We start from the raw sequence: 15,407 nt of genomic DNA, 5'->3' as shown, positions 1-15,407 counted from the left end.
GGTGGTTGCATCGCCTGGCAGAGCTCGAAACTTGAGCTCTGGCGGTGCTACCTCTTGGCAGAGGAGGTTGCACCGCCCAGTCTAGCTCGAAGACTGAGCTCTGGGCGGTTGCACCTCTCGGCTGGGGCGGTTGCACCTCCCAGCCTCGCAGCCCTGGCGGTTGCACCTCCTGGCTGGGGCGGTTGCACCTCCCAACCCCCACAGCCCAGGCGGTTGCACCTCCTGGCTGGGGCGGTTGCACCTCCTGGTGCAATCAGGGTCCGAATGGTTCACTCCATTCGGCCCACTTTGAATCTTTTCAGGGGCCCAATTGCCCCAAGATTAAGCTAATGGGATCACCTCCCATTTTCATGCTTAATCATCATGCTAACTACGATTAACTCTAAGACAACTTCTGCAGCTTTGCTCCGATGCGTCAATCGCTTCTTCCGGCGAGTTTCCGGCCAACTTCCGTCGATCAACCGATAACCCTCGGTGATCCTTCTGCGGACATCCGGCATACTCCTGGACTTTGCGACGATCCACTTGGCGAGTTCCGACGAGCTTCGCTTGGCAAGCTTCTGGACTTCTCGGATCTGTCCTCGCTGAACCTCCGACGACCGTCCGAACTTCCGTCGAACTCTTGAACTCCCAACGTGATCATGATCTTGACTCCGGCGCAACACCTGCTGCTTGTCTTACTCTTATCGTAGTTAATCCTGCACACTTATCTCAACACTTAGATTAGATAACAAATGACAATTGACTTCATCATCAAAATCTGAGATTCAACAATCTCTTTGGGAATCAGGGATTTTATTTTCTTGTTCTTTCTCTGCACCTGTGATGTCGCCCTCAAAGATTTTCCCAACATATTTGGCCTCTTGAATGGCCATGACTTTAGGGTCCCAACTCTTTGGAATGGATCTTAAAATTTTATTATCAAGTTCAAAATCTGAGAAACCTTTACCAAGTCCTTTTAGACCATTGATAACATCCGTAAATCGGGGTGTATATGTCTCTAATGGTCTCACTCGGTTTCATTTGAAACAACTCATAAGTGTGCACTAAAAGATTAATTTTTAACTCCTTCACTCTATTAGTGCCTTCATGAGTCACTTTGAGTGTGTGCCAAATGTCAAAAGCCATTTCATAAACTGAAACTCGATTAAACTCATTTTTATCTAATGCACAAAATAAGACATTCATAGCCTTTGCATTTAAAGCGAAAGTCTTCTTCTCCAATTCATTCCAATCGTTCATTAGAAGAGAAGACTTTTGAAAGCCATTTTCTATAATATTCCATAATTTGAAATCCATTAAAATTAGGAAGATCCTTATTCTAGTCTTCCAATATGTGTAATCCGTCCTATTGAACATGGGCGGACGTGTAATTGAATGACCCTCTTAATTTCCCGCAAATGCCATCTCTCTTGGGTTTTAAACCAAACAAGAGTGAACCTTGCTCTGATACCAATTGTTAGGATCAAGAGAGATACTAAGAGAGGGGGTGGGGGGTGAATTAGTGTAGCAAAAAACTTTCATGATTTCAAAAAATTGTTAGTTTCGTTTAAAACCAATTCCGATGAAAATGGTTTCGATTCAATATGTTTCGGAGAGAAGTTGAACTTGAAAGCTTTCATAAAAGTGCAAGAGAAGATTAAAGAGGTTTGTAGTAAAGTAAATTACACAAATGAAAAGCAAACCAAGCAGTATTTACTGTCGGCAGTAGCAGACCACTTGGGAGACTGAGTCTCCCAAGTAGTGCCACCGCCGACTAGGCATTTAGGTGTTGATGAGCTTATCAATCTGGCCCAATTCAGCCCTATTAAGAGCCTAGTTGGCCCCTAATTAAGTTAGTGGGATTACCTCCCAATTCTAACTTAATCTACTATCTAACTACAATTACTAAGACATAATCTAAGGCACTCTTGTTCCGGTATGTCAATTGCTCTTCGGGTGATCTTCCGGTGATCTTCCAATGAACTCTTGGCAATGTTCCGGTGGACTCCTAGCAAGCTCTTGTACTTTACAATGATCTTCTTGATGAGTTCCAATGAGCTTCTTTGGCAAGCTCTTGGACTTCTTGGTTGGTTCCGGCAGAACTTCCGATAAACTCTTGAACTTCCAACGAGATCTCGATCTTGACTCTAGCACAACACCTGCTTTATGTCTTACTGCTATTGTAGTTAATCATGCACACTTTTCAACATATAGATTAGATCAAACAATTTACAATTGACTTCATCATCAAAATCCTAGATTCAACAACTGCTCTGTATTCGGCTTCGATCATAGTTAGTGCAACCGAGTTTTGTTTCTTGGAAAACCAAGAGACAAGTGTATGACCTAAGAATTGATATGTTTTAGATGTGATTTTTCTATCTATTCTACATCTAGCAAAATCCGCATCAATATAAGCAATTAATTCAAAGTTTTCAGATTTTGGATACCATAATCCTAAATTAGTGGTTCCTTTAAGATATCTAAGAATTTTTTTAACTGCTTTAAGATGAGATAACTTAGGATTAGATTGAAACCTAATACAAAGTCTTATGCTAAATATGATGTCCGATCTAGTTGCGGTGAGGTATAGTTGTAACATCCCTCATTTCTGAATTTTCGTATAAGTTTCTAGTTGTAATGTAAGTATCTATTTTAAATTTGATAAAATAATAAAAATATGAATATGAGAACTTATTCATAAGATTTGGGAGATTTACTCAAAAAGAAAAAAAAAATCTAAGGACCTATATGTAAACCCTGAGGACCTAATCGTAAATATAATAATACAAGGATTAAACTACAAAATGTACAAAAATACAAATCCCACCATTTAATCCTCTCTGCCTTCATTCTTAAGGAACCGGAGAAGGCAGCTACGTGGATGATTAGGGAAAGAAAGAAAGAAGAAGAGAAAAATTAGGGCTTTAAGGTTTCTTGCTCAAATCTTCTCATTTAGGGCCATAATTCTCAAAGGCAAGTATTCTAACCCCATCCTACAGAAGTATTAGTCTATATTCCTATAATGATTCTGAAAGATTTATGCTTAGAATCTGATATTTCTCTCTTTGGACATAAAACCAAAGATCTGAAATTGTTTCGGTAAACTGACCCCTATACACTGTTTCAGCTATAATATTTAGCACCAAATGTGGATTCAGGCAAAACCTAGTTCGTTTGAAATTAGACTATTATGTCTTTCTTTTGACACTAATTTTGTAGATTTTAGACACCGAATACTTATCCAAACGTTTGTTTCAAATGAGCCTATAGATGCTGCAGAACAGGGATCAAAATTTCTGACCTTTCGATACAAATATACCTATAAGTCCCTGTTGGAAATTCTAATTTATACCAAACTAATTTCGTTCGAAACTAGACTTGTAGACCTTTCTTTTGACATATGCATTGAAAAATTTGGAATTCAAATGCCTACCCTATTATCTGTTGAATCTGACCCTATGAATTCTGCAAAACAATGATTTTGTTTTTGACCTTCTATTACCAAATCAAAGGTAACTCCTTGTTGGAAACTATGATTCGTACGAAACTTGTTTCAACAGAAAATAGATTGATATATCTTTTAACAATAGCCTTCTTGAGGGTATTGGAGCATAATTGACAATCTGAAGTATTTATCCAATGAGCCTCTCGAATTCTGTCAGAAATCGAGCTTTGATCGATTTCGTATCTTCTGTTTTCGTTCGTTTGGAAATAGATTTTGTTCAGTTACCTTCACTCAATTATGGCTTATATTAATGTTTGAATTCTTGTTTGCTCTTATCTATAAATTATTACCATTCTTGAACATATTGTGTAACGTTTATGCTATATCACATTGACTTATATAGGCACATGTATAACCCATTGTTCCGCATTTGCTTTCGATGTGTGCCTATTATAGTTTCTTTCCTTTGGATATCGAATTCATCTAACCTTCTTATTTGAATTGAGTTGTATGTGATCGCTTGGATTCCATATGTGCCCTTGCTTTCAATTCCTTTCAAATCTGAATATAATTGTGAAAGATTATTGCTTACTTCGGATTGACTCGTAAAGGCACATGTACGTTTTGTTGTTCCGCATGTGCTTCTGATATGTGCTATTCATTGTTCATACTATCCTTTTGTACTCTGGTGTTTGTGGGATATTGTGAACCTTCGCCAGAAATGGTGAAGGGAGTTATGCATAGAGCTTGAGATGCTCTACCGGCCCCCTATGACTTCACTCAGACGTGGGTGGATGGTGCTCCCAGACGTGGGAGACTTATGTTTGGTGGTTATTCAGAAATGGATGTACCATATTATGTTATGGTCCCACTTCACCTTCTGTATGTTTGATATGATATCCAGAGCTTTGGTTATGTATTTCTATACATGCTTTGGATAAGAATGATATGAATGCAACGTCAAAGACGACGTTTGAGCTTCTGTTTGGTATTTGTTATTGATATGCTTCGAAATGTTCCATATGCCGTTGATATGCTCTGGAACATTTCATACGCCATTGATAAGCTCCGAAATGTTTCATTCTTTGTTGATATGTTTCGAAATGTTCCATATGCCGTTGATATGCTCCAGAACATTTCATATGCCATTGACAAGCTCCAAAATGTTTCATTCATTGTTGATATGCTTCGAAATGTTTCATATGTCGTTGATATGCTCTGGAACATTTCATATGCCATTGATAAGCTCCGAAATGTTTCATTCATTGTTGATATGCTTCAAAATGTTCCATATGCCGTTGATATGCTCCGGAACATTTCATACGCCATTGACAAGCTCTGAAATGTTTCATTCATTGTTGATATGCTTCGAAATGTTCCATATGCCGTTGATATGCTCTAGAACATTTCATACGCCATTGATAAGCTCCGAAATGTTTCATTCATTGTTGATATGCTTCGAAATGTTCCATATGCCGTTGATATGCTCTGGAACATTTCATACGCCATTGATAAGCTCCGAAATGTTTCATTTGTTATTAATATACTCCGAAATGTTTCATTCGTAGTTGATATACTCCAATTACTCTATGCCCCCTTTGTTATGAACCAAATATGTTTGATTGAAATGACAATTGTGATTCTGCACCTAATGATATTACGTCTATGAATTCTTATATTCTGCCTTGTATTCTGAAACTTTATCTCTTTGGAAATTGTCCTCTTTTGACATGGATATGTTAGTCACTTGCTGAGCTCTATATGATCACCCCGTTGTTGTATAAATTTTTCAGGATAGCTTGTCGCTTGCTTAAATGTTAAGATTGGGCTGAGGCGATGGAAAGCTAAAAGATTTTAGGTAGATCTTTATTAGTATATATGTTTTTGTTGTATAAGCACACGCTGCATCTAATGAAATGTTGACGATAAATCTAAACTTGTGGATTTTGTATAAGTTTAAAGGACCTCTCATGTTTAAGATTCTGGAATGTTAAGTTTAATGTATGATGATATGAACTTATGGTGAATAGTTGGAGTTCTGATTGTATAATTTATTTAGCTTGTGGATTTATAAATGTTGTTCATGTTTGACAAGTTGGCTTAGGTTGCCATAAATGTGAATTATCGAGTGATGTGATATATGATTATAAACTGCACAGGTTTTATAGATGTGAATTTGATAGAATATTTTTTAGTGACCTCAAATGTGTATTTGGATCCTGGATTGGTTTGCGATGAAAGTTTTAATAATATCGTTATTATTTTGAGGGGCGTGACAATAGTAAATTATCTATCATACCCCTATAAGCCTTTTTGATTAAAGCTTTCTCCACTTTTGTCAATGTCTAACTTAGTGGAGGTACTTATAGGAGTATTGGTAACATTTGAACTATCCATATTAAATTGTTTTAACAAGTCAATGCATATTTTATTTGACTAAGAAAAATACCATCACTAAGTTATTTGATTTGTAAGCCTAAAAAGAAAGTTAGTTCATCCATTAAACTCATTTCAAACTCTTAGCTCATACTCTTGGCAAACGATTCACATAAGGATTCATTTATAGAACCAAAATTAATATCATCAACATAAATTTGAACAATAAGAAAATTATTTTTAAAATTTTTAATAAATAATGTAGTATCGACCTTACCTTTAGATAATTTTTTTTGGATAAGAAAGGAGCTAAGTCTCTCATACCAAGCCCTTGGGGCTTATTTTAATCCATAGAGAGCTTTAGTCAATTTAAACACATGATTCGAAAAATTATCATTCTCAAATCCGGGAGGTTGTTCAACATGAACTTCTTCGGAAATAAAGTCATTAAGAAAAGCACTTTTAACATCCATTTGAAATAACTTAAAGTTATTACAACCAGCATAGGCAAGGAGCATCCTTATAACTTCTAATCTTGCCATAGGAGCGAAGGTTTCTTCATAATTGATATCTTTTTCTTGGTTGAAATGGCCACTAATCTAGTCTTGTTTCTAACCACGATATCAAATTCATCTTGCTTGTTTCTAAATATCCATTTAGTACCAATAACAAAATGGTCACTAAGTCTCGAAACAAGCTCCCACACCTCATTTCTCTCAAATTGGTTCAACTCTTCTTGCATTGCGATAACCCATGAATTATCTTTCAAGGCCTCGTCAATGCATTTAGGTTCAATTTAAGAAAGAAAAATGGTATTGACACAAAAATTTTTAATAGAAGAATGAGTTTGAATACCCTTTGATGTATCTCCTATAATTAGTTTCTTAGGATAAGCATCTACATACTTCCATTCCTTATGTAAGGATGTTTCGAAAGAAGATGCATCCAAGTTGCTAGTTGGAGGAAAGGTTTCATTCAAATTCAAAATTAATATCATTATCAAAATTATTTTTCTTAAATTCAGAAACTTCATTAAAGACAACATGAATAGACTCTTCTATAACCAAAGTTCTTTTGTTAAAGATACGAAAGGCTTTAAAAATGAAAGAAAAACCAAGAAAAATGCCTTCATCAGATTTTGCATCAAACTTTCATAAGGCATCTTTTTCATTCAAGATTAAACATTTACAACTGAAATCTTTAAAATATGAAATGTTGGGTTTTTTATTATTCCACAATTCATAAGGAGTTTTTAAAAGTAATGATCTTACTCGAACCCTATTCATGACATAGCATACCGTATTAACGGCTTCAAGCCAAAAATATTTAGGTAGGCTATGTTCATTCAATATGATTCTTGTCATTTCTTGTAAACTCCTATTTTTTCTTTCTAGTACTCCATTTTGTTGAGGATTTATCAAAGTAGAGAAATTATGGTTATATCCATTAGATTTACAAAAGTTTTGGAAATCATGATTTTAAAATTCACCACCATGATCACTCTGAATCGATGAAATCATAAAGCTTTTTTCATTTTGAACAAGTTTACAAAACTTCAAAAAATATTTAAAGCAATCACTTTTATATGTCAAGAAATATGTCCAAGAATATCTACTATAATCATCTATAATTATAAAGGCGTATTTGCTATCTCCTAGACTTGTTGTATCAATTGGTCCAAACAAATCCATATGTATCAATTGCAATGGTCTAGAGGTGTTTATTTGATTCTTTAATTTGAAACTATATTTTATTTATTTTCCTAGTTGACATGCATCACACATATTTTCTTTAACAAATTTAATGTCAGGAATATCTCTTACAAGTTCCTTAGATGAGATTTGAGAGATTAGTTTCATGCTAGCATGACCTAATCTCCTATGCCAAAACCAAGCAACGTTATTCAAAACCAAAAAACATATTTTGTTACAAAGATCATCAATGTCAATTGTGTATATATTATTTTGTTTTAGGGAAATCATAGAGGTATTTTTGTGTGGTTTTTCAATAATGCAAGCATTGGATTCAAATCTAATAACGTATCATTTATCACATAATTGACTAATGCTCAAAAGATTATGCATTAAGCTATCAACCAACAACACGTCTTTAATAAAAAAGTTGGATTTGTTACCTATGATTTTTTTGCCAATGATTTTATCCTTATTGTTGTCTCTGAAGGTGACATATCCTTCGTCTAGGCTAGTGAGCTTAGAGAATTGAGATGGATCTCTGGTCATATGCCTTGAGCATCTACTATCAACGTACCATCTCTTGCTCCTAGCTTGTGATGGTAAATATTTCTATAAAAAAGGGCGATTTTTAGGTACCCATTTGACCTTGGGTGCCTCAAAAATCAATCGACTCAACTTATCATTTTGCATAGAGTTCTTTACGGTTCTTTTATGAACCCAAATCAATTTGTGTATACTATATCTCTTAAACGGACATTTATAAACAACATGTCTGAATTTACAATAAAAGTTACATTTGTTTAGGGGTGAAATATGTAAAGTTGGGCATTTAACAAAGATGGTTGGATTTTTACGAGTGTTACTCACAAAGTTGATTCCATCTCTTCTATGAACATGATTCTTACTTTCAAGGATCATGTTTAAGGATTTGTTACATATTTCAAATTTTTCTAAGGTTTCATGTAGTTGTAAATTCTCCTTTTTAAGTATTTCTAATTTATCACATTTTGTGTAATGAGCTAAACTATCATCATACTCAATTTTTAATCTATCAAAATCACTAACAAGAGAAGCATGCTCTTTTTTCAATAGTTCGTACTTTTTACTAACTAGTTTACATTCATCAAATAAACCACTTACCTCATCTCCGATAGCCATTAGTATGTAGTTTACGATTTCCTTATTGATTTGTTCTTCATCTTCGGAGCCGCTCGAATCATTCCACATTTCTTTGAGTGTCATCTTCTTCTTTGGTTGTTTTTTTTCACTTTGGGATATTCTATTTTGAAATGTCCCAACTTCTTGCATTCGTAGCATATAACTTATTCTTGTTAGGAACAGGGTCGGCACTAAGAGGGGGGGGTGAATTAGTTCAGCCATAAAATAACGTCAATTTTAAAAAACCTTCGTATGATAAAATCCGATTCCGACGAAAAGTCATTTTCGTAAAGATGTTAACTTTGAAAGTGTACGTTTATGAAGTGAATACAGTAAACAAGTGAAGATTCAGTTTGTAGTATGTAAATGGCAGGAAATAAATGCAAACCAGAGAATACACTAATTTTATAGTGGTTCGGTCATTGTGACCTACATCCACTCCACCGATCCCTCTTTCGTCGAGGCCACTAGCATCCACTATCGGTTTTCCTTCAATAGGCAAAGACCAACCATCTTTTACACCCCTCTTTTCCTTTTCCCAGCTTTAGGAGGCAACCCTTATGAGCACTCACTTATCTCTTACAGAATTCTAAACTTAGAGTGGAGGAGGGAATTTCTCAAGAGATTACAGCAGCATTTCTCACTTTTAAACTCTCTGTGCTTGTGTATTTTAACCAGGGATGAGAGGGGTATTTATAGGCTTCAAGCTGATTGAAACTTGGAGCCTAAAAATATCTCATTCTAGGTTTCTCGGGCACGGGCGGTACTACCGCCTACGCTGGGTGGTACCACTGCTAGTGTTAGTGTGACACTAGGCGGAACCACCACCTGGGAGGCTGTGCTAGGTGGTACCATCGCTCAGACTAGCGGTACCACCGCTTGTAGCCTCTCGGAGACTGTGTCTGGGCGATACCACCGCCTGACATAGTCTCGGAGACTATACCACGACGGTACCACTTCTTGGGTCACTGTTTGGGCATTTTCATTGGGCCCAACACAATTCTTACATGGGCCCAACTGGCCCCTAATTGGGTTGGCCCAAATCCAAACCCAATTATGTGCTAACTACGATTCCTAAGACATATTCTAAGCTAAACAAGTCCGTAAGTCTAGTTTCTTCCGACAAACTTCCGGTGAACTTCCGACGATCTCTCGGCAATGTTTCGGTAGACTCCCGGCAAGCTCCTAGACTTCACAATGATCTTCTTAGCGAGTTCTGATGAGCTTCTTTGGCAAGCTCTGAGACTTCTCAGTTGGTTCTGCTAGAACTTTCGACGAATGTCTGGACTTTCGACAAACTCTCGAACTCCCAACGAAATTGCGTCCTTGACTCCGGGACTTCATTTTGCTTCATGCCTTGCTATCGTAGTTAATCCTGCACATGTAAAATACACTTTGATCTAGACAATTAATACTAAGTATTAATCATGTTGTCTGGCATGTCATTGGTCCCTCGACACTTTGTCCGATTCTTCGGCGCATCGTCCTCTCTTGCAGCCTATTGCTCAATCGGCCAATTGACTTCACAACTCTGATATCCTTGGCGCAATATCTGCTCTTCTTGGCCCGATGCCTGAATCCATGGCCCGAAGCCTTCTGTTGATACGTTGACCGATCCTCCGACCCGACATCTAATCTTCTAACATGTTTTTCCCCGATACAACATGATTCTTCCTACTTTAATTGTCTCATCCTGATTAAGGCATCCTGCGTCACTCAAAATATAGATTAAATCATAAACACTATCAATTGGTTTCATCATCAAAATCCAAGATTCAACCATTCTTTCATGGGTTTAATTTTATTTTTAGTGTCATTTTTATTTTTATTTTTATAAATTTTTTGAACCTCCTTGTCAAGAGTGCCAAGTCATCATCATAGTCCTCATCACTTGAACTTTCTTTCAAGTAGTCTTCATGAGTTCTTAGTATCATATCCTTTCTGTTCTTTGGAAGGTTATTCTCAAGCTCTTCATGAGCGTTGCAAGTTATTTCATAGGTCATTAGTGACCCGATAAATTCTTCGAGAGGGAAGTTATTCAAATCCTTGGCCTCTTGAATAACCATTACTTTAGAGTCTCAACTCTTTGGAAGGGATCTCAAGATTTTATTAACAAGTTCAAAGTTCAAAAAATATTTGCCAAGAGCTTTTAAACTATTAACGACATCCGTAAAACAGGTGTACATGTCAACAATAGTTTCGCTTGGCTTCATCAGAAACAATTTATAGGTATGAACTAAGAGATTTATCTTGGACTCCTTTACTCTAATAGTGCCTTCGTGAGTGATTTCAAGTGTGTGCCAAATATCAAAAGTCGTTTCATAAATAAACACTCGATTGAACTTGTTTTTATCGAAAGCGCAAAATAAGGCATTCATAGCCTTGGCGTTTAAAGAGAAAGTCTTATTCTCTAACTTATTCTAATTGTTCTTTGGAAGAGAAGACTTTTGAAAGCCATTTTTTACAATGATCCATAACTCAAAATCCATAGAAATTAGAAAAATCCTCATTTTTGTCTTCCAATAGGTGTAATCCGTCCCATTGAATATGGGTGGACGTGTAATTGAGTGACCCTCTTGGTACTCGACAAATGTCATCTCTCTTGGGTTTCAAACCAAAATGAGAGTGACCTTGCTCTGAGATACCAATTGTTAGGATCAAGAGCAGCACTAAGAGAGGGGGGGGGGGGGGGGGGTTGGGGTGTGTGGGTGAATTAGTGCAGCAGAAAAATTATGTCAATTTAAAAATCTTCGTATGATAAAATTTGATTCCTACAAAAATCATTTCATTTTTCTTGAATGAGTAGAGAAGAGGGGATTGGATAGTTTGTAACGAAATAAAATTGAATGCAATAAAGAGATTATGCAGTAAGGAATAAATACACTAAAATTTATAGGGGTTCAATCGTTGTGACCTACATCTACTTCCGATTCCTCCTCCGTTGAGGTCACCGGTGTCTACTAATGGTCTTCCTTCAATAGTTGAAGACCAACCATCTCTTTACAATGCTTTCTCCTTTTCATGGGTTTAGGAGATAACCCTTATAAGCCTCACACCTCTTCTTGGATGATTAGAGTTTTAGAGTTTTACAACACTTCTAACTTTTACAACACTTCTAAGAGAGGGAGGAGGAGGACTCTTCTAACTTTTACAACACTTTTAATACCCCAACATTTAGAGTTTTTTTCACACTTTGATTACACTTTGTTAACTTTTCATGCCCCAATGGCTTCAAAATTGGAGCAAAAAAGTATCTCATCCTGGATTTCCGAGGTACTAGTGATACCACCGTATGACATTCTGACACTGGGCAGTACCACCACCCAGTCTGGTGGTATCACCACTTGATAGAGTCTCGGATATTAAGCTCTAGTGGTACCACCGCTTGATAGGTAATAACTGTCAACGGTACCACCCCCAGTTTAGGTGGTACCACCGCCCAGACCACTTGAGAGATCGTTCCTTGGGTGGTTCCACCGCTAGGCAGGGTCCAGCAACCTGGTTGGGCCTTGAATCTGGCCCAAACCAATCCAATTAAGGCCCAATTAGCCTGTTACAGAGTTAGTGGGATTACCTCTCAAATCCAACCCTAAATACATACTAACTATGATTCTTAAGATATACACTAAGCAAATCAAATCCAATTAGTCTAGGTTTCTTTCGGCAAGCTTCTGGCGATCTTCCGGTGAACTTCCGATGATCTCTTGGCAATGTTCCAGTGGACTCTCCACAAACTCCTGGACTTCACGAAGATCTTCTTAGTGAGTTCCGACGAGCTTCTTTGGTAAGCTCCTAGACTTCTCGATCAATTCCCCCTGAACTTTCGACGAATGTTCGGACTTCCGACGAATCGGACTTCCGACGAACTCTCGAACTCCCAACAAAATCTCGATCTTGACTCTGACACTTTATTTTACTTTATGCCTTAATTGCTATCGTAGTTAATCCTGCATATTTTTCTCAACATATAGATTTGATCGAATAATTTACCAATTGATTTCATCATCAAAATCTGAGATTCAAAAAGATCTCTTATGTAAAAAGAGAGTATGAATGTTATCTTATAAGTTTAAAAATAAAAAAATTATAACAAGGGTAATTGATCTTCGCTCATTAGAAAAAAAATCGATAATGGAAGACGATAATCTTAAGAAAAGAGAAATCAAGAGCAAAATCAAGAAGATCAAGCCACTATAAATTGGTTTGTCTATTTTTATTTGCCTTTTTACTTATGACTTAGTTTTATTTTATTTACTTGTAACTTCAACTTGATTAAGTGACTTTTTGAAATGTGTTAATTTTTTGGTCCAGTTTTAAATTGATTAAAAATGCTATTGCAATAATTCACCCTCACTTTTAGTGCCATTAAAATCCTAGCAATTAATATCAAGGTTCTCTTATTTGGATTAACACCCAAGAAAGAATTAATTATATTTTTAAATAATCGATAAGGATACTTTATTAGACATCCTCCTAGGATGGATTATACTTATTAGAAAATATAAATGAAGATTTTCTTACTTTCTATATATTGTGATTTATGAAATGTTATCAAATTTAGTTTTAAAAAATCTACTAAATTGATAGATGAATGAAATAATTTTGAAAAAAATATTTTTTTTAAATTTTAAAACTATGAATACTTTATTTTTTGGCTTGAATAAAAATAAATTTAATTGAGTTTGACACTACACATGACATGTGATATATTTTTGAAGTCACATGTGAAAGAACCAATAGAGTAAAGAAATCTAAGATTAATCTTCTTGTTCTTAATTATAAGTTATTTAAAATAAAGCTAAGTGAATCTATTGATATATACAAAATGGATGTTTTCAATAGATTAAAAACTTTTTATAAGAACTATAACAGTTTTAAATTGGTGAGTAAGATTTTAAGGTCTTTTCCCAAAGTCAAATCTAAAAGTAACATCAATTTAAGAAACTAAAGACTTAAATAACCTTTACTTAAATAACTCATAAAATATTTGATTAAATAAAAAATGACATAAAAGAAGAAGAGAAAAGCCTTTCAAAGAAAAGGAAGAATATTACTTTCAAATTCAAAGAAGATCACTTAGAGCAAAGCTCAAATACTGATGATCAGGACATGACACTTCTAACAAAAATATTTAAAAAGTCCATGTGGAAAAACAAGATAAATTCAACAAGAAGAGATGGAAAGAATAAAAGTGATTTAAAAAAAGATACAGTTATATGCTATCAATATGAAAAGCTAAGATACTTGAAAAATGAGTATCTAAAAAAATCATCAACTTCTAATGAAAAGCTAAGACACTTAAAAAATGAGTATCTAAAAAAATCATCAACCCAAAAGAAGAGAAAGCAACATTGCAAAAATCAAATGAGTCGGAAGTGGATTTATATGATGAATTCAAAAGATTAGTAATAAATATGATTTATTAAGATCAAAATATAAATTGATTTATCTCTCTATGACTTTGTTTTATTCTCTTGTAATTTTAACTTAAACAATTGATTAAAAATCTTGTTTTACTAATTCACCTCCACCATTAAGATCGTAACACATATATAAAATAATAATAATAATAATAATAATAATAATAATTATTATTATTATTATTATTATTAGTTGCATGTTTCATCAATTGACCCTCACATTTATACCTAACGTATTTAAATTTTAAATATATACGTATGATTAAAAAAAGAGCCTCTCATCATATATAATATGTATATGACGATATCAAGTTTTCTTTAGTATTTTAATTCATGAGTGGTTGAGTAACCACAATGTTCTAAATGAGTCGTAAAGAGTTGACAAACTTGTTATTGTCAACAACTAGTCGTGACCATGGCGGCTAACTCACATGAAGACAGAATACCAGTTCTCATCACGTTCTTTTTGACTTGTTCTTTCTTTTTTGTTTGTTCATAATGGACTTTGTAATTATATTTTTATTAGTTGTGCACTTTTATTTGCACTTCTATAAAATTAAAAAAAATTCAGTTTTGCATTAGTTTCTGTAATCGTGCTTTTATCAGTTTAATTTTATATAATTATATACTGATATGAGCATACGAGCATATATTTTTGGCAATTACAGTAAAAAGAAAAAGGTTTTCAAGCTTAATAACTTGTAGATATCTCTTTAACAATGAAGTATATTTTTTATAACTTTTTTATTTCATCATATAATTCTTAAAATAATTTCTTATGTGATAAAAAGATTCCATGAGAGTTGAATACTTTATTTTCAAAAATCATTACGTAATAATTTGCCACTACTTTGTTAGTTTGCTTTTCTACCTTTCATTCACTTGATTCATTATATGTTTCTTAAAATTTTTTTTTTCTTCTTTAGTGATGATGACTTCTTCGATTATATTCTTGTTCATGAAGTGTCCTTGCTTTTGACACTTGTAAGATATAATTATATCTTTCTTGAGCCCGGTTTTGATTTTATCTTCTTTTCTTGATTGATTTACGTTGTTTCTCTTTATGAATTTCTTAAATCTTTTTACAAGGTTTCAAACCTTTATTATTATTACTCGAGTTTTTACTTGAGTAATTTCTTTGAATTTGAGGATAATATTTGTCTTAATATTTAATATGCCATCTTTTTCTTCTTCATATACATTATATATCATTTCATAGGTTATTAGATATTCTATAAATTCTTTAATATAAATATTATTGAAATATTTAGCCTTTTGAATCGTCAATGCCAACTCTTAGGAAAAGACTTTAAGATCATGCTCACCAAT

The sequence above is a fragment of the Musa acuminata genome, chromosome BXJ3-9 (genome assembly GCF_036884655.1).
Source record: "Musa acuminata AAA Group cultivar baxijiao chromosome BXJ3-9, Cavendish_Baxijiao_AAA, whole genome shotgun sequence".
In the NCBI taxonomy this organism is placed as follows: Eukaryota; Viridiplantae; Streptophyta; class Magnoliopsida; order Zingiberales; family Musaceae; genus Musa; species Musa acuminata.
This window is presented reverse-complemented; position numbering follows the sequence as displayed.